The 25,562-nt window shown below is 38.6% G+C and overlaps 1 protein-coding gene across 4 annotated transcripts in view; it reads right to left on the minus strand.

Moving 5' to 3' along the window:
- The window catches only part of LOC6043247 (A disintegrin and metalloproteinase with thrombospondin motifs 9), a 355,560-nt gene that overhangs the window by 299,509 nt on the left and 30,489 nt on the right, over nt 1-25,562 (minus strand). The window contains exon 2 of one of the 4 annotated variants that reach the window (XM_038259919.1): nt 3,845-3,893. The exons of the other annotated variants lie outside the window; for them this stretch is intronic. The gene's annotated coding sequence lies outside the window, so the exon portion shown is untranslated. The remainder of the gene's footprint in view (nt 1-3,844; nt 3,894-25,562) is intronic. 4 annotated transcript variants of the gene reach the window in all.

Below are 25,562 nucleotides of genomic sequence, written 5' to 3' on the forward strand. Positions count from 1 at the left end.
AATTCGTGTGAAAGTATGTTTTTATCAAGTTTCCTTTTCAATTTTGCAACGATGATTTCTTAAGTTTTGAGTATTTAAATGTTTTTTTTTTCATGCAAAAGTCAGTTTTGTTACTTCTAATTTTATGCGTATTTTTAAAAAGGCATATATCAATATTTTTTCATATTTTTGAAAAGCAAAAAAGTTTAAATAAGAATAGATAATTTCAATGGCTCATTAATTTTACTGAAAAAAAATCACGCAAAAAATATTTCTAAACTTCAGTTGGAATCGATTACGTTCGTTAATCGTTGAAATTTAGCTATATTTTAGTTGACAATAGCTCATTTATTGTTCTAAAGTTTATTGTTACTATTTTACTTTAACAAACTTACTTCAAAAATTTCAAAAAGATGATTTATGATATTTTTTATATAATTTCCTTTTAAATGCATGCCCACATCTGAAATTTTAATAAGGAATTTAAAGAATCAAAAAAACTTTTCATTCAATAATAGATTAAAATATTTAAATGAACATAACATTTTCAGGTTGAAGCTCATAACGTTTGAAAAAAAATCAATCAAGTATTTCCGACTTTCCAAGTATCTCTCAACTTTTTGACAAAAAACACAATTTCCTTGAGTGGTAACCATGTCGTCGCCATCGTGCTAACTTGTCGTAAGTGCATTTTGGACCAAATTGAGTTAAGAACGCCATTTTGTGCAGCTCACAATGCCTCACATTTTGACCTTCACAGATTCCCAAAATTCGATTTCAATCCTGAGATATTCAACAAAAACCGAAAAAACTCCGTGCATTTTTGTCACTTTACATATGAAAGTAGTTTCAATCTTGTCGTGCTATCTTGTCACTCCATGAAAATTGATGTAAGTGCGACAAAAGGCCAAAGGGATTTCAGGCCAGGAAAGTCAGGATGCGTTTGTCGCACGTACAAGCTAGACTACCGTAAACATTTGTAATTATAACTCGGGACTCCAGCAACCAACTTCAACCAAACTTCGGGACAATGCACTGAATGGTCAGCCAAACAAAACGTGTTTGTTATTGTTTACATTGCGTGCGCTCGTTTTTGTATATTCAAGGTCAAACATTAAAACGCGTTTTTCTCGGAACGTCAAAATGGCGGGTGCGACAAGATAGCACGACGACGTCGATGTATTAAAACCTTTGAAAAGAACAATTTGAATTACATTTTAAAACCCTTGTCTTTCATCAAATTTAATCGCTGAATTATTTTGTATTTTTGATTGAGTAACTATGGCTTCTAAATATTTGATAATTAGAATGCATTTACAAAGACTATTTTTTTCAAAAACTTACTTTTTTTGAATTTGTAAGAACTCTAAAGAAGCCATCTTCAGAATTGACAATAAAACAAAATGTCTACGTTAATTTGCGAATTATCAATATATGTTTTAATTATACCCGATAATTTAAACATATTAAAAGGGAGTTTAAACCAAATAAATAAGAACCAAATTAAAATACCCACGGGTTTAAAATTCTAAGAAAGTTTTGATTTAAGATGCGAAAAAATAACTCCAATGATATAATTAATAAAAAAAAGGAGCAAAAAAGAATTGTGGAAAGTTTTCGGAGCATTTTGAAATAGTAGTTGATGCAACAAGTTGCAGATTACATGTCGACACAAGTGCTGAAAATGTGGACCTTTCAGCACTGTTATTTTTGATGATGTTAGGCAGACCATTTCGTCAATTTAGAATGGCAGAAAAAGTAAGTTTTTTTTTTCAAAACTAATTTATTGGGAGTTGGAATTGGAATTGTATTATAAATTTATTGAAAATTACTTTTATGGCAAAACCAGAAAAGGGTTATTAATTACAAGTGCCTTCTGGTTTTTTGAAGATTTTTTTAAATTACACAACAGTTTTTAATCGATTTACATAGGCCACACACAGTTAAAAGTTGCGTAGATTTGGATGCAGAAAAATTTTCAGTTTAAATATTGTTTCTTTTATGATGTACCAGAACTTAGAGTAATAAAGTGACAAAACACTAAATTAATGGTGAATTTACACATTTTTCAAGGTAAAATTACACATTATTTTCGAAAAAACTGTGTCACTATTCAATACTGCATCCAAAGTTAAAGAACGAGGGGATAGTCCTCACGAAAAGAAACGTGAGGAAAGTGCTATTTTGTGAGAGTATAGTCCTCTCGCGTGTTCATTCGTTCATTGGAACAGCTAATGGCCAAATAACCGCCACTTAGTCACCGAACCATGGCGGCCCAAACGGCAAAGGTACGGTTCAATATGCCGAAGGTCTTGGGTTCGAGTCTCGGTACCAGTACTTTTTTTTGATAGTTGAACTTTTTTTTAAAGATGAACCCATGAGTAAAGTACTCTCGGTATTTCGAGATTTATACTCTCGTATGCCGATGTCCAGTTCTGGGTGTGGTTAAAGGTCTGCAACCGACAACTTTGCCGAAGACACCGAATTGATAATCTTGAAACTAAAATATGACGTTATAATGTTTTATAAAAATAAAAGAATAATTTCTCTACCGCAAAGGAGTTTTTAGTTAGTTTTAACAATCGACTTCGACTTAAACCACTCCGTCACTTTAACGATTCACATCAAGCAGAAGAAAGGGCAAGCAAGCAAGCGGAAAAAAACGCTGAGCAAAAACGCTTCCTCATCGAACAAAGCCCATTGCAGCAGAGCTCTTTTCCCCAATCTGTCATCGACTTCGGATTAACGCTTCACAGTACGACGGCTGCAGCGAATAAGAAAACTGGCAGCATTTTAACTGACGTGTTGGAGAAAACAATGTGACAGCTTATCCCCAACAAAAAGCCTCCTCCCCTCGCCCCCTCTTTTCTGCACGGATCCTCAATCTCACCCGAGTGCATCGTCAAGATGAAATAAATTGATATTCGACGAGTTTGGGGCTGGTACAAGAAAAGGCTGTCCACTTCCGAGGGTGCTGCTGCACTTTACCGAAGATCCCGCGCCCGAGGATTGAGGTGTCCGGGCAAAAATATCTCCCCCAATAGACGACGGTGGTGCTCGGGGAGTCTATTTTCTCTTGCGAATCTTGATAGTACGACAACCAGCAAACAAAGACCCAAAGAGTGTGGAATTCCGACAATTTCTTCGTGATTCTCGCGAATCTTGGCACGACCCGGCGAAATTTCGGGCGCGGGACAACACCACCACTTCGACAGGTTTCAGGTCGTTAGGCGGACGAGAGATAACCATCTCCTTCGCCCATCCGAGGACGGTGTCGAACGAACATCTGTTTCGGAGATACAGCGTAAGAATTGCGAGCGTTCTTGTTCTTTCGACACGTTACCATAACAGGAGAGCCGTCTCCACACCCCCAAAGTCCGGGGGAGCTGGCGAAATAAATGGATACGGTTCGGGAACTGCACCCTTGCGAAGCACGTTGAACACGCTGTAGCAGCGATAAGACAATGAGAAACGTCCAACGAGCTCGTACGGAGAAGAACGGGTCAAGTCGCGAAGTCCCGCTGGGAACTTCGCGACGAGATGCAGTGTTGAGAGCCTTTGTGAATGCTTGCGAGCACTTAAGAGCTTTTGCATCACTGGTCCCCAATTGGTAAACGACCTCAGTCTCCGTGTTGAAATATGGAAAATTATGGCACATTTTGGCAGCTGGGTGTAAACCCGTAGTGCCTCGTCGATACCGGTCATCGGTTCTAACTGCCGGCGGCAGCCAATCCAGATCTAGATCTGCCACGCCGCCGTCCACTATTTGGGGATCAATTTCCCAAAAGGGAGGCCCTAATTGCGGGGTTCGTACAATAATTGGTTGCTGCAGCAGCCGCGATGAAATATGGCGCTGATGTGTTACCTTAATTTATGGCGTTGCTTACACTTTGAACCGCGGGAAACGGTCGTACCTGGAAAGAGGAGCAAAAAAAAAGAGAGGAGACAGAGCTGTCATTAATGCTGGGTAAACATGGATGAGAAATAATTGTGTAAAGCAAGAGGGAGGCTCGTTGCGAAATGTCCGGTAATTGATTGCTCCTGATCGGACGGTAACGCAATAATATGGGTGGAGGAGATATCCTGGAAGGGAGAGATTTAATCTGTGGGCACATTTTATGAAATATGAGTTGGAGACAATGTATGATGCAAAAATGTAGAACAATATAAAAAAAACAAATCTGCTCTGCTCTGTTTAGGTAGGTATTGAATGATTTTCCAACCCATTATAAATTTTATCAAAATTGTCAGTTTTGACTTGAAAATTGTAATGTTTGGCATTTCTTTAAAATTATAGAACATGAATTATTAAATCATGACATGAATTAAAATTACTAATTCTACATTTCTTATTTTAAATACACAACTTGACATTTTTGAAGTTGATGTCAGTAAACGCTTCGATTTCGTCAATACACATATGTTTGACTAACAATGCTTTTTAAGCTATGACGCAAAGTTATCAAAACTGTTCATGTTTAACCCTCTACTGCCCAAATTTTTTTTCGTTTTTTTATTTTTCCCTTGTTCAGGAGGTCATCTTGAGCAACTTTTGTTCTACAAAAAACAATACTTCTCTTTTTTTATGTTTTTTCTTATTTTATTTTTAGTTTTTGAATTTGCATTTATCTTGTTTTGTTTATGTTTGTTTTTGGTAGTATTTGGCCTATTCTACCAACAGCCACTTTTTGCATTTTTTGCATGTTTTTCACATTTTCTGCTACAGAATGGCGCCATCATCATTAAAATTGCAAAAAAAAATGCGTAGAGGCATAGTCTGGGACACTACAACAATTACTGCATACTTCTTTTTACTGAAAATATAGGAAATGTTAGCAAAAAACACAGCCAAAGTTGACCCCTAAAAAAATGACATTTTTAAAAACATTGGCAAAGTCACATAAAACAAGTTAAACTTCCAAGCCTGAAATTTTCTATTTTTTTTTAAATTTCTTTTTTACAATGCTTTTTAAAGATCAAAAATCGGTTGAAAAATTGATTTTTGGCAATTTTTTAGATCGAAGCCCGCCTAAAGGCGGGGTTAGGTTGAAGAGGGTTAACCCTCTATTATTATTTATTATAATATTAGTATTTTTTTAAACAGTGGTTTTGGCATAATATTAAAATTATGGTCAAAAAAATTTTTATTCTAGAATCAAAATATTCCATATTTTGCCCATTTGAAATGTTGGAATTGCTTCTAAAATTTTCAAAACAAAATTTCTCAAATGTCTCATTTTCCAAAATTGAAAATAGGACCATTAGTTTCCGAAAGGCAAGACTTGAAAAATTTTAGTATTCTTGTTTCTTTTTCTTTCATTCGCTATATTTCTGCAACCATGTTCCAGTCCAATCTTCAATGTCTCTTAGACATTTTTTTGAAATTTTCCCAACTGTTCGACAAAAATATTTTCAGGAATGGACAGTCATGGACACTATTTAAAAAACGAAAAATTTTTGTGTTTCGATTATCTAATGGTTTGATTCGAAGATAAATTTTGAAAAGAAAAATAAAATTATTCGACTTCAACTAGATGGTAGATGGACAAAAACTTGGAAAAATATTTGATTTAAATTGTGAGTATTTGTTTGACAAAAAAAATGGCCCGCATTTTTTGTTTGGGCAAAGTTTTTTGGGGAAATTCTTTAAAAATGTTTTGTAAACCATGTCGTACAACACAGTTTTTAAATTCTCAACCAAAAACAGCCAAAAATATTGTTTACATAAAAGCATTCGTTCCGTCAAAAACATACATCATGTGCACTGAAACAAAACACAACACCAAATTCTCAATCCAAAATGCACGATAGTTAGTACGTTTTGGTACAACTGTGTTTAAAGCTGACTGTGAAAAAAGTTGTTGAATTTAGCTCAAGTGCAAATGATTCACCCAAATGTGCTTGCACTAAGTGAATTCAAAGTTTAAGGTACCACACACACCCCGCGGTCACACCGTTATGAACGAATCCGGAAAAAGAAGCTCCACAGCAACAACATCAACAATGGAAGGAGGAAAAGCAGCGGCCAGCGATTTCGGTGCGACAAGCAACAAACAACCACTTTCGGGGTGGGTAAACAATACACGAAAAGGTTTAGTACTGTGCAGCTGTCAGCGGATTCTGGCTTGCTTTGAAACCCGTAACGTTCCGGCGGTGTGGCCATGGCATGTTTTCCCTCACAGACAGAGAGTCTCGCGCAGAACATCACAGAGTTGCCTCGGTGTAGACAGAGAGTGGATTTTCAAGTTCTATCCGGTCGTAAAAGTGACCAATAAAAGTCTGAACTGAAGCGGGCGTCCGCAACTGGGAGTTTCTCAGTGCCGAGAGATTAGGACGGTATCTTATCATCGGTAGATTAAAGAAAAACTTTGCCAGACTGGGACTGCGGCGAGGAAATTTAGAAAATTGAGTGTTTGCGAGAGCAGTCGCCATTAACTTTCAATCATCGGGCGCCTCTTTGAAGCGTAAAATTTATGGCGGCGTAACTTGGTAGCCGGCTTTGGAGGTCGGCTCAGCTGATCCGTTCTCGTAAATCAGTTGAGATTCTGTTCCGCCTTTGTGAATGTTTGTTTTGATCTGGACGCTTTTGTTGTCTTTTGATGGTTTACTGAAGTTTTTTTTATCAGACCAACTAACACTAGCTAATCTCTAGATCATCCCTTGTATCACCGGCTACAAAGCTGCTCGGATACCTCGCAGCACTTTCAATAAACCTCAATCACGAATTCTTCGTTCCCGCAGCGATCCTCGCGATCAACGGCCGCCGGTATTGCGCAACACCCGATGACACTGCCCCGGCGCTGGTGTCCCACATTAATCAATTTCAGCGCTCTGGGTTGACATGTTTTTATCACATCACATTTTGTCCCTTTCTCACCGGTGTCTGACGATGTCAGCAACGCACACCGTGCCGGTGGCAATCAAGTCACGTGTTTGGAACGATTTTCCCAACCCCAAGCCCGCCAGACGGAGTCGCTTTCGTATGAACTTCTTAGCATAACCGGCTTCTTGCCGGCCGATCGGTGTGACGTGTGCGAACCACGCCACCAGCGTACGTAGTCAGTTCACGAACTCGGTGGACAGTACCGATGACCGGGGCGAGCGTAGATTTATGTGTGGAAATTGTCCGATCTTGAAGATCGGCTTGGATTGTGTGCTTAAAAGAGTTTAGAGGATCGTAGCACAAACTATATGACTTTAATAGTAGTATTTTTAACAGTGTACAACTAGCTTACTACCTATCAGATCGTCGCTGTATGATTGCTAAATTGGATTAGAACGCCATTTTGTGCAACTCTAAATGCCCCTACTTTTGACTTTCACAGATCCCCAAAATTCGATTTCAACCCTGAGATATTCAATAAAACCCGAAAAAATTGCACATTTTTGTCACTTTTTATACGAAAGAAGTTTCGATCTTGTTGTGCTATCTTAACACACCCTGAAAATGTGCAGTAAATGCGACAACTTGCCAAAGGGATTTCAGATAAGAACGCCTTTGACACACGTACATGCCCGACTACCGTAAACATTTTTAACGATAACTCGGGATCCCAGCAACCAAATTCAATCAAACTTCGGGACAATGCACAGAATGGTCAACCATACAAAACAAAACGTTCTTTGTTATTGTTTACATTGCGTGCTCTAGTTTTTGTTTATTCAACGTCAAATATAGACAAATCCAGCGAAAGCTTAACGCTGCTTTTTGATGGTGAGAGATTTGACTGCTCCCATACTAAATGTCTCGATTATCATACTTTTTGTTATTTTCTTTCAAAATCAAATGCATAACATATAAAAACTATTTATTTTTGGTGCACAAAATTCCTGCTGAATCGAACAGTTTTTATATTAATAACATTCTAGACACATTTTGTACACCTAATCAATCAATACTTTGATCATAAAAAATCATGTTATTGCTTAAAAATTGAGTTTTCCTGTGCTCCCATATTCAAATACATGGAAGCTGTCATTTCTAACATCATTAGCCACCTAGCGACCATTTCAAGCTGGATTCGTCTATTACAACGCGTTTTTCTCGGAACGTCAAAAAGCGACGTTCGACCAAGGTTTGTAGATTAGTAAGGTAAGGCGGGTTTTCCAGCTTTCAAAATAGTTATTTAGCACGAAACCTTCAGAAAAGTGAAAATTTTACCGGATTTTTTCTGTGGTGTTGTTACTAAACCGAAATGCGCTTTTAAAACAAAAACGTAACTTAATCCACCCTAGGGTGGTTGGTGCCTTCCTCACATTTAAAGGGTGCTATCCAAAATAGACACAAAGGGCGATGTTTTTCAGTGTTTTATCAATTTGACTCATTATTCATACCACTAGATTGGATAATCTTCATATTGCAGGGCACTTATATGCTTACACCTTATGATAGGGTAGCCAGATCCCCAATCCAATTTGTGCTTTTTGAAAAGGTTTTTTGATTACCTATCCAACGATAGGTCGCATGAGAGATCCGGACAACGTTTCATCAAAATATCTGAGATCCGGCCTCCAAAAAGTGCATGAATAACACTTAAGTGCTTATAACTTTTGATAGGGTTGTCAGATCTTCAATGTCTTGGACGCGTTGGAAAGGTCTTTTGATTACCTATCCAACGATAGGTCGCATGAGAGATCCGGACAACGTTTTCATCAACATATGTGAGATCCGGCCTCCAAAAAGTGCATGAATAACACTTAAGTGCTTATAACTTTTGATAGGGTTGTCAGATCTTCAATGTTTTGGACGCGTTGGAAAGGTCTTTTGATTACCTATCCAACGATAGGTTGCATGAGAGATCCGGACAACGTTTTCATCAAAATATCTGAGATCCGGCCTCCAAAAAGTGCATGAATAACACTTAAGTGCTTATAACTTTTGATAGGGTTGTCAGATCTTCAATGTTTTGGACGCGTTGGAAAGGTCTTTTGATTACCTATCCAACGATAGGTTGCATGAGAGATCCGGACAACGTTTTCATCAAAATATCTGAGATCCGGCCTCCAAAAGTGCATGAATAACACTTAAGTGCTTATAACTTTTGATAGGGTTGTCAGATCTTCAATGTCTTGGACGCGTTGGAAAGGTCTTTTGATTACCTATCCAACGATAGGTCGCATGAGAGATCCGGACAACGTTTTCATCAAAATATCTGAGATCCGGCCTCCAAAAAGTGCATGTATAACACTTAAGTGCTTATAACTTTTGATAGGGTTGTCAGATCTTCAATGTTTTGGACGCGTTGGAAAGGTCTTTTGATTACCTATCCAACGATAGGTTGCATGAGAGATCCGGACAACGTTTTCATCAAAATATCTGAGATCCGGCCTCCAAAAGTGCATGAATAACACTTAAGTGCTTATAACTTTTGATAGGGTTGTCAGATCTTCAATGTTTTGGACGCGTTGGAAAGGTCTTTTGATTACCTATCCAACGATAGGTTGCATGAGAGATCCGGACAACGTTTTCATCAAAATATCTGAGATCCGGCCTCCAAAAGTGCATGAATAACACTTAAGTGCTTATAACTTTTGATAGGGTTGTCAGATCTTCAATGTCTTGGACGCGTTGGAAAGGTCTTTTGATTACCTATCCAACGATAGGTTGCATGAGAGATCCGGACAACGTTTTCATCAAAATATCTGAGATCCGGCCTCCAAAAAGTGCATGAATAACACTTAAGTGCTTATAACTTTTGATAGGGTTGTCAGATCTTCAATGTCTTGGGCGCATTGGAAAGGTCTTTCAAATACCTTTCTGAAAATGTATAACAAAAACCCACCCTTTTTACAATCTTCCGAACTTTAGTCAAAATTGTTTTTTTGCATCACTTTTGAAGTACTTAACTAAACTGCGTAATTTTTAATAGCGACTTATGGGACCTCAAGACAGATCGAATGAGGCCAAAACGGACAAAATCGGTTCAGCCAGTCTGGAGATAATCGAGTGACAATTTTTTGATCAACATCCCACCACACACACAGACATTTGCTCAGAATTCGATTCTGAGTCGATAGGTATACATGAAGGTGGGTCTAGGAGGTCTAATTGAGAAGTTCATTTTTCGAGTGATTTTATAGCCTTTCCTCAGTAAGGTGAGGAAGGCAAAACGCTTTTAACAACAAATCTACAAGCACTACTTTCATGTGGGACGAATCGGGACAAAAAATAGGGGTAATTTCTCACACCAACATTAAAAAGCTACGTGCGACAAGATAGCACGATCACGACGATATTTAGAGAGGTTCACTTGCGTGCCCAGAGATCCTAATTTGTAACAGTTGTGAGTAATCTCTGCGATAGCAACAACATTTCTTGGAATAGTAACCACAACACATAGCCAGAGGCGCCGAGCATCTTCATCCTGGCCTACATTATCTTAATTGTATGTACCAAGGTCGTAAACCGCTCCCAAAGTCACCTGCTTCCAGCAGTGTGACTAATCAGTGTGCGAATCTTGCTCGAGAAACCAAAACACAATCTGCAATCTCTTGTTACCAACCGATACGAACTCGTGAGTTGTGAAATCTCTTAACTTGGGTCCTTTTCCGTAATGCGACACCCCAGCCGCCCAGAACACATACCTGGCGTTCACCAGTTAATTAGAAGCGATTTGAGAGGCGATTTCATACGCCAGCGCGATCTTCGGTCGAAACTTGATACAAGCGGGTCATTCTTCGGATCATTGATTTCCTCTTCCAGCGGCAACCGCCTCGAAAATGCTATTTTCTATCAGCGCAAAAGCCAACACAAATAGCTTTTAATGCAAACAGAAAACCCATCTCACGAATGAATGAGCTCGGGGCCTCGGGGTGTAGAGTGTTCGGTGTACGCGAAGAGTTCAACGGAACGGAAGAAAGGTCAAGTTTAAGAACGTTCGTTGGCACAGTTTGTATGGGTGAAGAGGTGGTAATATACCTAGCAGTGCGGGTTAAGATTGTAATTTATTCTGAAGTCCGAGTCGACAGAGTTGGAGTTGAATCCGGAGTCCGAGACGATTCCAATACGTTCTACTTTCGCAGAACAGTTCTCAGCGCTATCAGCTTGGAGCAACCCCCGACAAGCTTGTACTTGCACGCGTCAATCAGTCTGCTGGTCGCGATCTGACCCGCAACGCCACCGTTCACAACACCATCATGCATCAGCTATGATGACGCTTCGACCACCAACTTTAGCAGCAGCTGCTTTTGACAGTCGTCACATTAGCACCTCTGTCAGCCGCGAGGTGATTTTGCGCCGTTTTAATTTGCAACCGATCGCACACACCTTCAAGGCTCGATTTCGGCGCTGTCACATCGATTACCGGCGCGGTCAGCGCCTTTGACTTTGACCACGTCGCGGCGATTATCGTTAATTGATTATCAAAAAAGTTCGGTTCGATTGGGGTTTTTGTTATTCAGTCGAGCGATAATACCTCACCAAGGTCACCGTTTTGGACAACCTCCAAACATTACTTGGAAATTCGGTACCAAACCCTGAGGAACCTGCTGGAGCCGAAAGAGTGCAGCGATCGTTGCATCAGCTGAGTACCTCAGCGGTTATCTACGCATCGTCCACGTAAAACACACATCGACGCCAACATTTCAAAAAGCATCATGTACATACCATGCGTTTTGAGAAAAACTGACTTAATCCACCTATGTGCTTGGAGCCTTCCTCACTCATTACCAACAATGGCTGATTTGAAGGGGTTGTACACAAATTTCATCTATTTTTTAGATTCGGATTAAGAAAGTACATAAATATCACTTAAATGGCCATATCTCGAGACAGGGTTGCCAGATCTTCAATGTTTTGGACTTGTTGGAAAGGTCTTTTGATAACCTATCCAACGATGGGTTGAATGATGGATCCGGACATAGTTTACATACATTTAAGTAAGATCCGGCATCAAAAAAGTACATAAATATCACTTAAATGGGCATATCTCGAGACAGAGTTGCCAGATCTTCAATGTTTTGGACTCGTTGGAAAGGTCTTTTGATAACCTAACCAACGATGGGTCGGATGGTGGATCCGGACATAGTTTACATACATTTAAGTGAGATCCGGCTTCCAAAAAGTGCATAAATATCACTTAAGTGGACATATCTCGAGACAGGGTTGCCAGATCTTCAATGTTTTGGACTCGTTGGAAAGGTCTTCTGATAAACTATCCAACGATGGGTCGGATGGTGGATCCGGACATAGTTTACATACATTTAAGTGAGATCCGGCTTCCAAAAAGTGCATAAATATCACTTAAGTGGACATATCTCGAGACAGGGTTGCCAGATCTTCAATGTTTTGCACTCGTTGGAAAGGTCTTTTGATAACCTAACCAACGATGGGTCGGATGGTGGATCCGGACATAGTTTACATACATTTAAGTGAGATCCGGCTTCCAAAAAGTGCATAAATATCACTTAAATGGACATATCTCGAAACAGGGTTGCCAGATCTTCAATATTTTAGACTCGTTGGAAAGGTCTTTTGATAACCTAACCAACGATGGGTCGGATGGTGGATCCGAACATAGTTTACATACATTTAAATGAGACCCGGCTACAAAAAGTACATAAATATCACTTAAGTGGACATATCTCGAGACAGGGTTGCCAGATCTTCAATGTTTTGGACTCGTTGGAAAGATTTTTTGATAACCTATCCAACGATGGGTCGGATGGTGGACCCAGACATAGTTTACATACATTTAAGTGAGATCCAGATATATGTGAAAACACATTTTTATACATAACTTTTGAACTACTTATCGAAACTTCAATCTTTATAAAACTCGATCTTTGGGACCGTTATCCAAGTCGAATGCAACAGGTTCGGGTCAAATCGGTTCAGCCAGTGCCGAGAAACATGAGCTAGTTTGTTGGTCACATACATACATACACACACACATACACACACACATACACACACACATACACACAGACATTTGTTCAGTTTTCGATTTTGAGTCGATATGTATACATGAAGGTGGGTCTACGACGTTTTTATACAAAGTTCATTTTTAGAGCAGGATTATAGCCTTACCTCAGTGAGGAAGGCAAAACGCATTTGAATGTTGAGCATCCATTTTCAATTCCCATTTTAATATAAAAGCAAAATAAGATGTTCTGATAATAACAAACGATGAAAAACGTTGCTTTTATTGATACTTGATCATCCAAATTCAATAAAACATCATTTCCGTAATTTTATTTGAGTAAAACAAACATAACTCCTTTTGAAATCACCAACGTCGATATCACCCTACTGTCATTGAGGGGGGCGCTTTGTTATGATTCGTTTTTCTTCACCGAATGTACATGGCGCTTTGTTCATGATGCTTTTTTTTCGTCACGAGGTTCATGTAGTCTTTTGTTTGACAGGTTGACAGGGCTATATAAACAGGGACTGCTGATGGCAGAGATTTTGTTTATGTTACTTTATTTAAAATCATGATTAAATAGACTTTACTGAAGTAACTTTTGCTCATTTTTGGTGGAGAGGTAGCTTATTAGGAGTACTTTCAGAATATGCAATAACCTAGAAAGTGTCAAAATGTACATGATGCCTTTTGAAATGTAACCGTCGACATGGCAAATAATTGCCCAAGACTCTTTTTATGGAAGTCACTTGCAGTGGCTTGCTCTACCCACGAGCTTCACCGTAAGGAATAAAGGGTTGATGTCCCCAGCAGTGCCGTAGGGGCCATAGGGTCAACCCTACAGGAGTTGAATAACCAACGTGGACATTCCTCCGACCTCAACGCTCCCAAAACGAGCTCGTGTGTACCTTAAATTCTTCGCGAAAAACCTGTGTGTATGTGTTCGATTCATAATTATAATTATCATATCTTGTTTTTGTCTGTTGTTGATTTTGTAGTTGTGGGTACTTTGCTGGGGCCACCCGCCCGACTTCTGCAACACACACTGCTGAGCTGAGGGAATCGCGTTGATCCGAGAGGTCGCGGAAGAGCTGAGCGGGAAGAAGTTGATTCATGTGTTCGACTGTCCCCAGGGCGGGTTACCGCGGCTTCTTTGCGTATGAAATAACTACAATATTTTCCATCCGACATGCGTTTTCAGGATCAAGAGTTTAGTAGCGTAGATGTCTCTATTTTGGACTTGTTAAATTAAGCTCCCGATCATTTTGGAATTTGCTAATCTAATCTAATCTAACCTTGCGTAGCAAGTCCTTCAAGGGCATCTTTAGGTTAATTAACGCTTAGCATCTTCTTGTCATTGAGTAATTTTGTTCATTTTTCCTAAAAATAATCGTGATTTTTTGTTTAAAAAAAAATCAAATTATTCGCTCTACAGCATTGCTTTGGCGTTCTCGATTGCGAGATTCCTACTCGAAACTAAGTGTCCGAAGGCTTTATTGTTGAGGCAATTGCAAACCTCTTATTACACCTTAGCTTCCATCCACTCCGGGATTCGAACTGACGACTTTTGGATTGGAGTCCAACTGCCTACCAGCGACTCCACCGAGGCAGGACCCAGGGAGACGACTCCTACACCTCACAGCTAAAAAAGTAGTAATCCAGCTGCGTGTAAAAGGCCTGGGTGTAAAATAAATATTGCATTATTTTATGCAATTTAATGTGATTTTACACTCTGAAATATGTAGCCCATCAGTATGGGAAACCTACTTGACCGAAATGTCAAGCTCATATATGCTTTTATCCTTTCAGCTTTCCATCGGTCTGATGGCCGAGTGGGCTAAGGCGCCAGCCCTTACTGTTGGTGCTGGGTTTGAATCCCGTCGGTTGCAACTTTTTTTTTGTGTTTGCAAAAATTGTACATGCAGCGTGTAATATTTAGTGTTTATTTTGACGAAGGTGATGTGCATGCTTTTGCATGCGATTTTACCATCGGATTTTTTGCTGTGCTGGGACTGAGCTAACGACCTAACCCTCTAGGTTAGACCGGGGACAACATTTACTTCCCCATCCGACGGAAGGCGATGTGAGACAAATCTCGTCTCGAAAAATGTCACCGGGACCGTCTGGGATCGAACGCAAGCCGACTGGGTGAGAGGCAACCACGCTAACCCAAACACCACGGTCCCGGTTCCCGGTGTTTAGTGCACAGTAAAAAAATCATGGTAATATTACATCTGGGAATAGGGGGATGGCGTCGCTATTTTTAGACCACGTTTTCCACTTTTTCTCATCGAAACCGACTACTTTATCGACTTAATTTTGCTGGGCGAGATAGGACGCCGTCTATTTTTAGACGATGACTCAGCACTTTTCCACTTTTGCACCTCAAAAAACCAGGTGGCAGCACGATGTAACGCCACGTCCCTATGGGTACATCTTACATGTTAAAGTATATTTCTAATTTTACATCTAAAAATGTGAAAATTTATCACTTTTCCGTTGTAATTCCACTACTTGGTTGAAATTGAGGTAATACTACATCATAAAAGATGTATTATTAAATCTTCAACATTTACACAATTTTTTACTGGGTATTATTTTTAATGTTTTTGGATGTCCGAAATAGTGTTTTAATCCCTTCTGACACGGACGGCATGATTTTGACATTTTTAAATTATTTTTATTCGAAACAGCACAAAAGTTTCCTTTTGAATATTGCAAATAAAAACAGTAATTTCAAGTTTAATTTTTTTCTAGTGTAAAGTAAAAAAATATACTGAAAAAGTGACACTACAGCAGAAAAGTGGTAAAATTACAAATTTGCAGAGTAAAAATTACACTTTTTGACATGAAAGAAGTACCCATCCCTAGATTTAATATTATTATGATTTTTTAACTGTGTTTGGTGAAACTGGTGACACAAATTTTAAGCTTAAGGGCGCACAGCAACCAAAGAAGTTGTTGTCTTCTTATTCCAAGATAGTTGAACTAACGGACCCAACCTTGCAAGAATCTGATTGTAAAAATGGTCAAATTTTGTTTTAACACTCAGAAAAAAAAATAAGGTGTAAAATTACCTCTTTTATGATGTTATATTACCTCAATTTAGACTTAAATAGTAGGGTGGGCACGTTTTTCAAAAAGTTCTCGGATCAAGTTTTAGTATGGTTCCCCTTGTAGGGCATGCCCATAGGGACTTTCATGCCAAATATCAGCTCATTTGGTTGTAAACTGGCTGCGCGCATCAGGGTTAAAGTTTACATGGGAATTACTATGGGAAATTGGAACTTTTTGTTCAAACGCTCCTACAGGTCTGGGAAAATCACGCGCCAACTTCTGGTATGGTCAGGCCTATGGGGAATGGTCTGGAGAACACTTTTCCCGAAGAGAGCATATGGATTCGTTGTCCCTAGACCTGGCGCATCGGCAATCAATCCGATGTCTCCGGAATCAACGGTTTTCCCTCAAAAAGCATCAAATTTTCCTTAGCATGCTATGAAAGCTTGATGAACACCGCGACGCCATACGTCAGGTAGCTACCACGTGGATGAGAAACGGCTGTAATATTCAATTGCAAACCTTCTTTAAACTAGAAAATGATCATTTCGAGTAAACCTGATATTATTTAGAATCTTTGCATAGCAAATTTGTATTTTTTTGCAAATATTTCAACCACGTGGTAGCTGCCTGACGTATGGCGTCGCGGTGTTCATCAAGCTTTCATAGCATGCTAAGGAAAATTTGATGCTTTTTGAGCAGTGCTGTTAAACGTTAATTAACGTTAACGCGTCCGTTAATCGTTAAAATTAACGTGAACGCGAACGGAGCCTACGTTGATCTTAACGAGAACGTGAACGGAACACGTTAATTAACGTCGTCAATTAACGTCGTTAATTAACGCGTTAATCCTTCTGAGGCCCCGACTTTGAGGGCCTGTATATCCCAAATGACAACATTTAGCGGGTTACTTCCAATTGGACTTGACTCTAAAAGCTCCCGGAAGAGGTATTTGGCCATCGTGGCCACCGGTTCCGGCAACCCGGAACTTCCGGAAAACATATTTTTCACTGGTTTTATCAAGGAACAAGTATTTGAGAAAATTTTCAAACGATTTTTTTTGTTAATCTTAACATTGCCTGTTTTGGGTCGATTCCGGCCAACTGTGGCCACTCCAGAATCGGTTCCAATGTACACCATATACTTGATTAACACAACAAAATGGGGCTGTTTGAATCGAGAATCATTTAAAAAAGAATGTCCATGACTTAAGTTGAGGATAATTTTCAAAATGTATCAATTGTAATTCGTTTAATTTTGTTATTAACACATTTTAGCATAGTTTTGGAAAACCTAGGATGTTCTAGTTCATCTGAAACATCTGGGAATGTTTTGCAACAGGCTTACCAAAGAAACAAGTCGACAACGGACAACGGATACTACCCAGACTGCTTCAGTAGTATGATAGGTTACAGTGCATTGTTGTAACAATTTATTGGGATGTTCTGAGTCATCCGAGAACCCCTTGGAGTTAAGACCGGTGAGTCTACCAACAAGCAGGAGGTCGGCAGTTTTTGACCACGGCACATACCCGAATAGCTTCAGAGAGTATGGTAGACTACTTTGCTAATGTGTTGGAAAGTCCTGAGTCTTCCAAGGACTCCCTGGAGTTAAGATCTGCGGGTCTACCGCCGTGACAAGCCAGAGGTTGACGGTTTTTGACCCCGGCACATACCCGAATAGCTTCAGTGAGTATGGTAGACTTCTTTGTTAATGTGTTTGGATGTCCTGAGTCATGCAAGGATTCCCTGAAGTTAAGATCTGACTGACAGCTTGTCACAGTTCTGCCGTCTCTACTTCCACCGTAACCATGGAAACCACCATGCAGTCCAACCCACGCAGCTAATCGTGGGGTGGGTGGGTGTTTGTGTTTTCATGGTAACCAGCGTGGTTTCCATGGTTACGGCAGAACTGTGATAAGCAGCAGGATAGCTGGCCTACTTGGATTCAGTGCTTTGCGACTGCGTCTGCTTGCACTATGCTAACTGAAACCACCCACGCCAACTGTAGGTTTTTTAACTGGACCACCGAAAACAATAGGCAGTGCATTACACAAAATCATGGAATTTTGTATGTCGGTCGTAAGCATAATTTTTCTCCATATTCAAGGTCAAGTTCAATACAAGGTCGGGTCATGAGGCGTCGGCATGATTCCGTAGCAACTTTTCAAAACGGCGTAACCTTGGATGTTGGCCAACGATAGCCGGTTCCGGAGTGGTCCGGTTGGGCCAGCAAACATAGGCATGACCATGACAGATGAAAGCTTTAAATTTCACAGAGTTCAACATGTTACATGTAGGGGGTTTTAATAAGGCAGTCTTCGGAACTGGATACAAGGTACATTGGAACCGATTCTGGAGTGGCCACAGTTGGCCTGAATCGACCCAAAACAGGCAATGTTACGATTAACAAAAAAAATCGTTTGAAAATTTTCTCAAATACTTGTTCCTTGATAAAACCAGTGAAAAATATGTTTTCCGGAAGTTCCGGGTTGCCGGAACCGGTGGCCACGATGGCCAAATACCTCTTCCGGGAGCTTTTAGAGTCAAGTCCAATTGGAAGTAACCCGCTAAATGTTGTCATTTGGGATATACAGGCCCTCAAAGTCGGGGCCTCAGAAGGATTAACGCGTTAATTAACGACGTTAATTGACGACGTTAATTAACGTGTTCCGTTCACGTTCTCGTTAAGATCAACGTAGGCTCCGTTCGCGTTCACGTTTAGGTTAACTTTTAACGATTCCGTTAAGTTAAACTTCGTTAATTTAAACGTTTAACAGCACTGTTTTTGAGGGAAAACCGTTGATTCCGGAGACATCGGATTGATTGCCGATGCGCCAGGTCTAGGGACAACGAATCCATATGCTCTCTTCGGGAAAAATGTTCTCCAGACCATTCCCCATAGGCCTGACCATACCAGAAGTTGGCGCGTGATTTTCCCAGACCTGTAGGAGCGTTTGAACAAAAAGTTCCAATTTCCCATAGTAATTCCCATGTAAACTTTAACCCTGATGCGCGCAGCCAGTTTACAACCACACAGAAAAAAATAATGTAAATTTGGAAGCTGTAATTTTGGAAGGTTGAATATTACCTCTTTTATGATGCAATTTTACCTCAATTAAGACTGAAAAAGTGACATTACACCAGAATAGTGGTAAAATTACACATTTCCAGAGGTAAAATTACACCTTTTTTCTTACATAAAAGATGTACCCCTTCCCAGATGTAATATTACCATGATTTTTTTTTCTGTGCAAATGAGCTGATATTTGGCATGAAAGTCCCTATGGGCATGCCCCACAAGGGGAACCATACTAAAACTTGATCCGAGAACTTTTTGAAAAACGTACCCACCCTATTAAATAGTCTAAAAACACTGGAATAGTGCTGAAATCACACATTTTCTAGGAATATAATTACATTTTTTTTCTAACATAAGTGATATAAAAGACCCATTCCAGTAATATGATTGTATTTACGGTGTACAGTACTTCAAAATACTGTGATGTGTCTAACTAAAATCGCGGAGCCAAAATCCAAGGTTGATGTGCGCCGTTAAAGAGTTCAAGCAGCCAGCAGGCCGATCAACTAAGTCTAAATGGAAAAATTGTTGGAAATTGTATTTTTTATTATATTTTTTTGAAATGCCCAAAACGACTAAAAAAATACCTAAAAATAGCTATAGATTCAAAATGGTACACTTTATCATAAAATTGAAAAAAATCATTTTTCATTGCAATTTTTATTATAGGAACTTAAAACGATTTGTATGACACCATACTATCTTAAATGCCACCTATTTTAGTCCAAGAAACATGAAAAAAAAAATAAAAAATCATTTTTGTGGATTTTTTTAAGGGGAAGTAAATAGTAAAATAAATACCAAAACTAAAATCCCCTTAACTTTTTTTTAAAGTACTTTCACTTTCAACTTTGTCAAAGGCACCAATTCGATCATATTTTTGAATATTTACGTACTAATTTTGTATGATCAGCGTGCAAAATGGTATGGAAACTTTTCTGCAAAAACTGAATTGAACATTGAACTACAACAATTGATAAAAAAGGGAAGGATGCAGTTTAGGGTCCCCAGAAGCACGTGTACTTTGAATTTTTCAGAAATATTTAGACAGGGCCAAATGGTTTTTCTCCAAAGTTTGTATGGAGAAATAGGACGATTCATTGCTGTTGCATACAAGCAAAAAATTGCATGCAATATGAGAGAGTAGCGAACAGCACTAATTCTCCATACAAACTTTGGAGAATAACCATTCTACCCAGCCCAATTATTTTTATTATTTTTGTGAAAAAATCAAATTACACGTGGTTTTGGGAACCATAAACTTCATGCTTCCCCTCGAGTTGAACCTGCGCAGAAATTTTGTCGGTCGGTGTAATGGCTTTTTTACATAGGGAAAGCATAGATAAATTTACAATCAAATAAAAAAAACAAAGAAAGGTCGACTTGCCAAAACGTTGAGAATATCTCCATTATTAACATTTCCAGTGCGACATTGCAATATAACCGATTGAGACATAACGAAAATTAAAGCGGCCAGGCCTACTGAATGTAGTTAACTGCAAAGATGATTGATTTTGGGCACGAATGTTCAATGAAAAACACATGCGGGGGTTATCTTTATCACATTTTTTCTGAAATGTTTACACATTTTTATGAAATTTTGGATGGTAGTAAAACTATCTTACTAATTCAAGCATTTTGCAGCATTTTCTTTTCTCTATTATTTCTGAAAATAATGAAATTTTGGAAAAACAAAATCTTTTACAATTAGTCGAAAATAGGTGTCAGGCCCAATACAGAGGACCTACCGTTCTACTGGGACGAGTTCTGACTTTTGGTCTGCTTGGTATAAAAAGAACCGTAGAACCCTGCAGATGTGACAGTGTTATACCCAGATAGTATTAAATGAACTACATAATGTGCCATGAAATCCAACACAACACCTTAAATGAATTATTTTACAGCTGGAAACATCGTATCCGTTCCCACGAACTCCATTCAGCTCACAAGGTATCTCACCCAGCTAAATAAAAATGTTCTTCCTTCCTTTGAGCCAGAGTAGACACCATGTAGTGAACTTTATGATTTCCAAGGGAATCTTGCTGTTCTTGGAACAAAGCAATAAAAAAAAGCCAAACTTCATCGCTTTATAATGATGGATTCGGGACACACGGCGCGTATTAGCTGATGTTTACCGTTTTACAAACATTTCAAATGATGGTTATTAGCGAACGATTCCCATCAATGTGTGGACCTTAAGGTGGACGTTTGATACGGTATCTCCCAGGCGATCCGATTGATGCACGTCCGACGCATCGTGACTAATGAGGAAGTGACCGCGAGGATTTATGCTGGAATTTACGACGCTTTATGATGGATACGTTTATGGAACCATAAACGATTTAGGGTCGCGATTAAGGCATTTCGGCTCAATGAGTTTTATGGGTATGCTGTGATGCTGCGGGAACGTTACTACGGTGATGATTTATTACTGAGGAGATGTGTTACGAACCTTTTTGAAGAAAAGTTTATGTCAGATTCATCAAATCGTAATTTAGATATTCGAGAAAGCATAAAGAGTGACCAACTTTCGGGATGACACATTAGAAGGGCTTTAAAACATCTAAATGACTCAAACATCGTCGCTGACGTTCTTGGGACAGTGTCATTTAGTCAAGCCATTAAGTCGGACATTTGCTGGGCAAGGTCCAAGATTTGCATGTCAACTAAAGTGGCCAACGCGTTGCGTGACCAAAGTGAGTCGCCGTCGCGCCATCATTGCGATATTTTTAGCGCCACCGCCAGTAGATTGGACTTAATTAATTTACCCATCATCCTTGCGAGTACTGTGGGCTGTCGGACTACGTCGGAGGTAGCGCGCGTAGTCACAGCAGAGAACTTCACTAAATGTCCAGAAATAAATCGTGTGTACGCGCTCTAAACTAAGGAACACGTAATAAGCGATTCTAATTTGGACGGGAGGAAATCAAAGAAACGGAAGTGAGCGAAAGACACACTCCATAATATTTGCCTCAAGCCGTTTGCAAAATCCTCTGCATGTTTTCAAATGATTTGAGCCAGTGTTTATATCAACTGTATCCATGCCAGCGGTTACTGACACCAGTATAAGCCGGGGTAGTGGTGTTAGTTGCTACTCATTTGCGAATTTTAATAGCTTTAAGAGATAAGGTATAACTTGAGCAACAAGTACTCAAATTTAAAGTATTTTTTGTGGAATCTAAACACTTATTATAAAGAGTTGATCAATTAAAGTCCATGAAACCCAACCTCCCTTAATCTCCAAAGTAGTGCCCGGCAATGATTTTGCAATTCAAATAGCCGAAACGTGACTTAATGTGCGAAGTTCATTTTCAATTTTTGGCCAAGACTAGAGGCAGAGTGGTGTAGTAGTGGATGTTGATTTGCACTTGACTTTGCCGAAGAAAAATAAGAAGAAGAAGTGGTTATTTTTAGTGAGACACGTGCGTACACGGTTGTGTTGATTCTAGGACCAGTTTAAGAAAATATCCACATTTTGCATTTATTATTTCAGATTAGACTTTTTTAAGTGTTTTCAAATCATTGTTAACTGAAAATGGTACTAAGTATAACCACTTGAAAATCATCAATATAAAACTCAAATGAACATGTCCCCAGGCAATACTCGTTAGTTATAAAGCCATCATCCGAGCCGAGAGTTGGCGGTTGGTGGCCATGCTCCACAATTAACGTTTGCTTTCCAATATAAATTAATTTATCGCAACCCTCCTCAGCGGGGGCTCCACCGAGGGTCGGCAAGATTCTTCCTGCTCCTTTCATTAACTGTCCTCTAATTGACCATGCACTGTTAAAATGAAAATTTTCTTTGAGTGTAAAGTGTACATTTTTGTCCAAAAATAGAGCTATTAATTTGGTGGATCTTTTTATAAAATTTAACCCTCAAAAGACAATTATTGTTTGCGGAGATTTTATTATTAATATTGTTTAAGAAGTCAGTTTCAGCATCTTTTGTCTTACGAAAAAGTTTACTTCTTGTGTTTTATGTATATATTTTTTTCGATTTTAGTATTTGGGTCATTCTAGGTCAATTGGGTACACTTTTGGGCTCGACCTCCTCCGGTTTGGACCAAACTTGGAGGGAACGTTCGTCTATCAATAGTTAACAGAAATACCAAGTTTGGTACTGATTGGACCATCTCTCTATTTATGACGATTTTCTAAAAAACTTTTTTTTCTTTTAATCATAACTTTGTAACTATTCAAGCAAAAGACTATGTACAGGTTGCATTTAATAGAAAATTTTCCATGGAATTCGTTGAAAATAAAATTTTAACACTTAAATGCCTCCTTTTATTATAATTTAACATTTTATGTATTGAAATTCAGTTTTGATCAATTATTTATAACTTTAAAAATTGGTTTTATTTTATCACCATCGAGTTCCCCGAAAAATTTTACATAATAAACAATGTAAACCTCAAACTAAAATGAACTATTGGCGAGATACAGCGATTTTACTGAAAAAAAGTTTAATTTTGCGTAGCACTCTGTCCTATGAATTTAAATCCGAAATATGTTTCTCACATATAAAAACCGAACTATGCGGGATTCATTACTTTTGTTTAAAAGTACACCATGTACCTACGAGTGCTTCGAGTGCCGCGCAAAAACAAACTTTTTACAGTAAAATATCTGTTTCCCGCCAATAGTTCATTTAAGTTTAAGGTATGCATTGATTATTATGAAAAATTGTCCGGGGAACACGATGGATACAAAAAAAATAAAATATAAGGAATTGGTCAAAACTGAATTTAAATACTTCAAACGTTAAAATATAATATTATTATTACCCTTAAATGCCCCCTATTAAAAGGTTTTTTTTTTTCAATGAACTCCTTGGACAATTTTCTATAAAATGTAACCTGTAGAAAGTCTTTTGCAAAAAAGTTGTAAAGTTATGATTAAAAGAAAGATCAGTTTTTTAGAAAATCGTAAAAAGTGCGGTGCCAAAAATACAGGGATGGTCCAATCAGCACCAAACTTGGGATTTCTGTTAACTATCGATAGATGAACGTTCCCTCCAAGTTTGGTCCAAATCGGTGAAGGTCGAGCCCAACAGTGTACCCAGTTGACCTGGAAAGACCCATTTGCAACTTCATTTATCTTGTTTAGTTGGTCTTTTTCTATTCTGATAGAATTAGTCGTATTTGAAAACCACCAAAAATTACACTTTTGAATTTGCCAATGCATTTGACATGAACCGAGTGAAACATTGTGTTTAAAAACGTTAAGAATTCTTCTATATGATGCTTAAGAGCGAGTTTTTCACCGATGTGAAACAGGTCGTATCGAGGTGCTCCGATTTGGATGAAACTTTCAGGGTTTGTTTGTCTATACATGAGATGAACTCATGCCAAATATGAGCCCTCTACGACAAAGGAAAGTGGGGTAAAACGGGCATTGAATTTTGAGGTCCAAAAAACATGAAAAATCTTAAAATTGCTCGCATTTCCGTAAAACTTCATCAATTCCAACTCTCTTAGATGCATTCGAATGGTCTTTTGAAGCCCTTCAAAATGTGCTATAGACATCCAGGATTGGTTTGACTTTTTCTCATAGCTTTTGCAAATTACTGTTAAAAATTGATTTTTTTAAAACCTTAATAACTTTTCCCAACAGCCTCCAACACCCATACTCCTATAGGTCAAAAGTTAGGGAATTTCATGGACTATAAGCCTACGTTATTAACCTTTTGGCCAATCGCAGTTTTTCTCATAGTTTGACGATTTTTCTAGAACAAACATTTTACAACGTTAGTTTTTGCCCTGTAGACCGCCATAGCGGCATTTTTTGGTCTCAATTTTGTCATATTCGAATTCCTCGGACAATTTCACGTAAGTAAGAAGTATTGGAGTTGTAAATTTGATTGCAAAAATTGCCGTTTAGAATGAATTAAAATATTTTTTAACAATTTGTTGGATTGGGGGTAAAACAGGTTTTCGCCTACTTGATACAGCATTTGACGTATTGGTCATAGGGTTAATAAGATCTTTTTCTTTTTTCAAAAATGTTTTATTTAATTATTTTTTAAAGAAATATTACAACTCCAATACTTCTAACTTACGTGAAATTGTCCGAGGATTCCGAATATGACAAAATTGAGACGAAAAAGTGCCGTCTTCTCGGTCTACAGGGCAAAAACTAACGTTGTAAAATGTTTGTTCTAGAAAAACCGTAAAACTATGAGAAAAACTGCGATTGGCCAAAAAGTTAGTACCGTAGGGTTATAGTCCATGAAATTCCCTAACTTTTGACCTATGGGAGTATGGGTGTTGGAGGCTGTTGGGAAAAGTTATTAAGGTTTTTAAAAAATCCATTTTTAACAGTAATTTGCAAAAGCTATGAGAAAAAATCAAACCAATCCTGGATGTCTATAGCACATTTTGAAGGGCTTCAAAAGACCATTCGAATGCATCTAAGAGAGTTGGAATTGATGAAGTTTTACGGAAATGCGAGCAGTTTGAAGATTTTTCATGTTTTTTGGACCTCAAAATTCAATGCCCGTTTTACCCCACTTTCCTTTGTCGTAGAGGGCTCATATTTGGCATGAGTTCATCTCATGTATAGACAAACAAACCCTGA

Source organism: Culex quinquefasciatus, chromosome 3 (assembly GCF_015732765.1).
Source record: "Culex quinquefasciatus strain JHB chromosome 3, VPISU_Cqui_1.0_pri_paternal, whole genome shotgun sequence".
NCBI classification, from domain to species: Eukaryota; Metazoa; Arthropoda; class Insecta; order Diptera; family Culicidae; genus Culex; species Culex quinquefasciatus.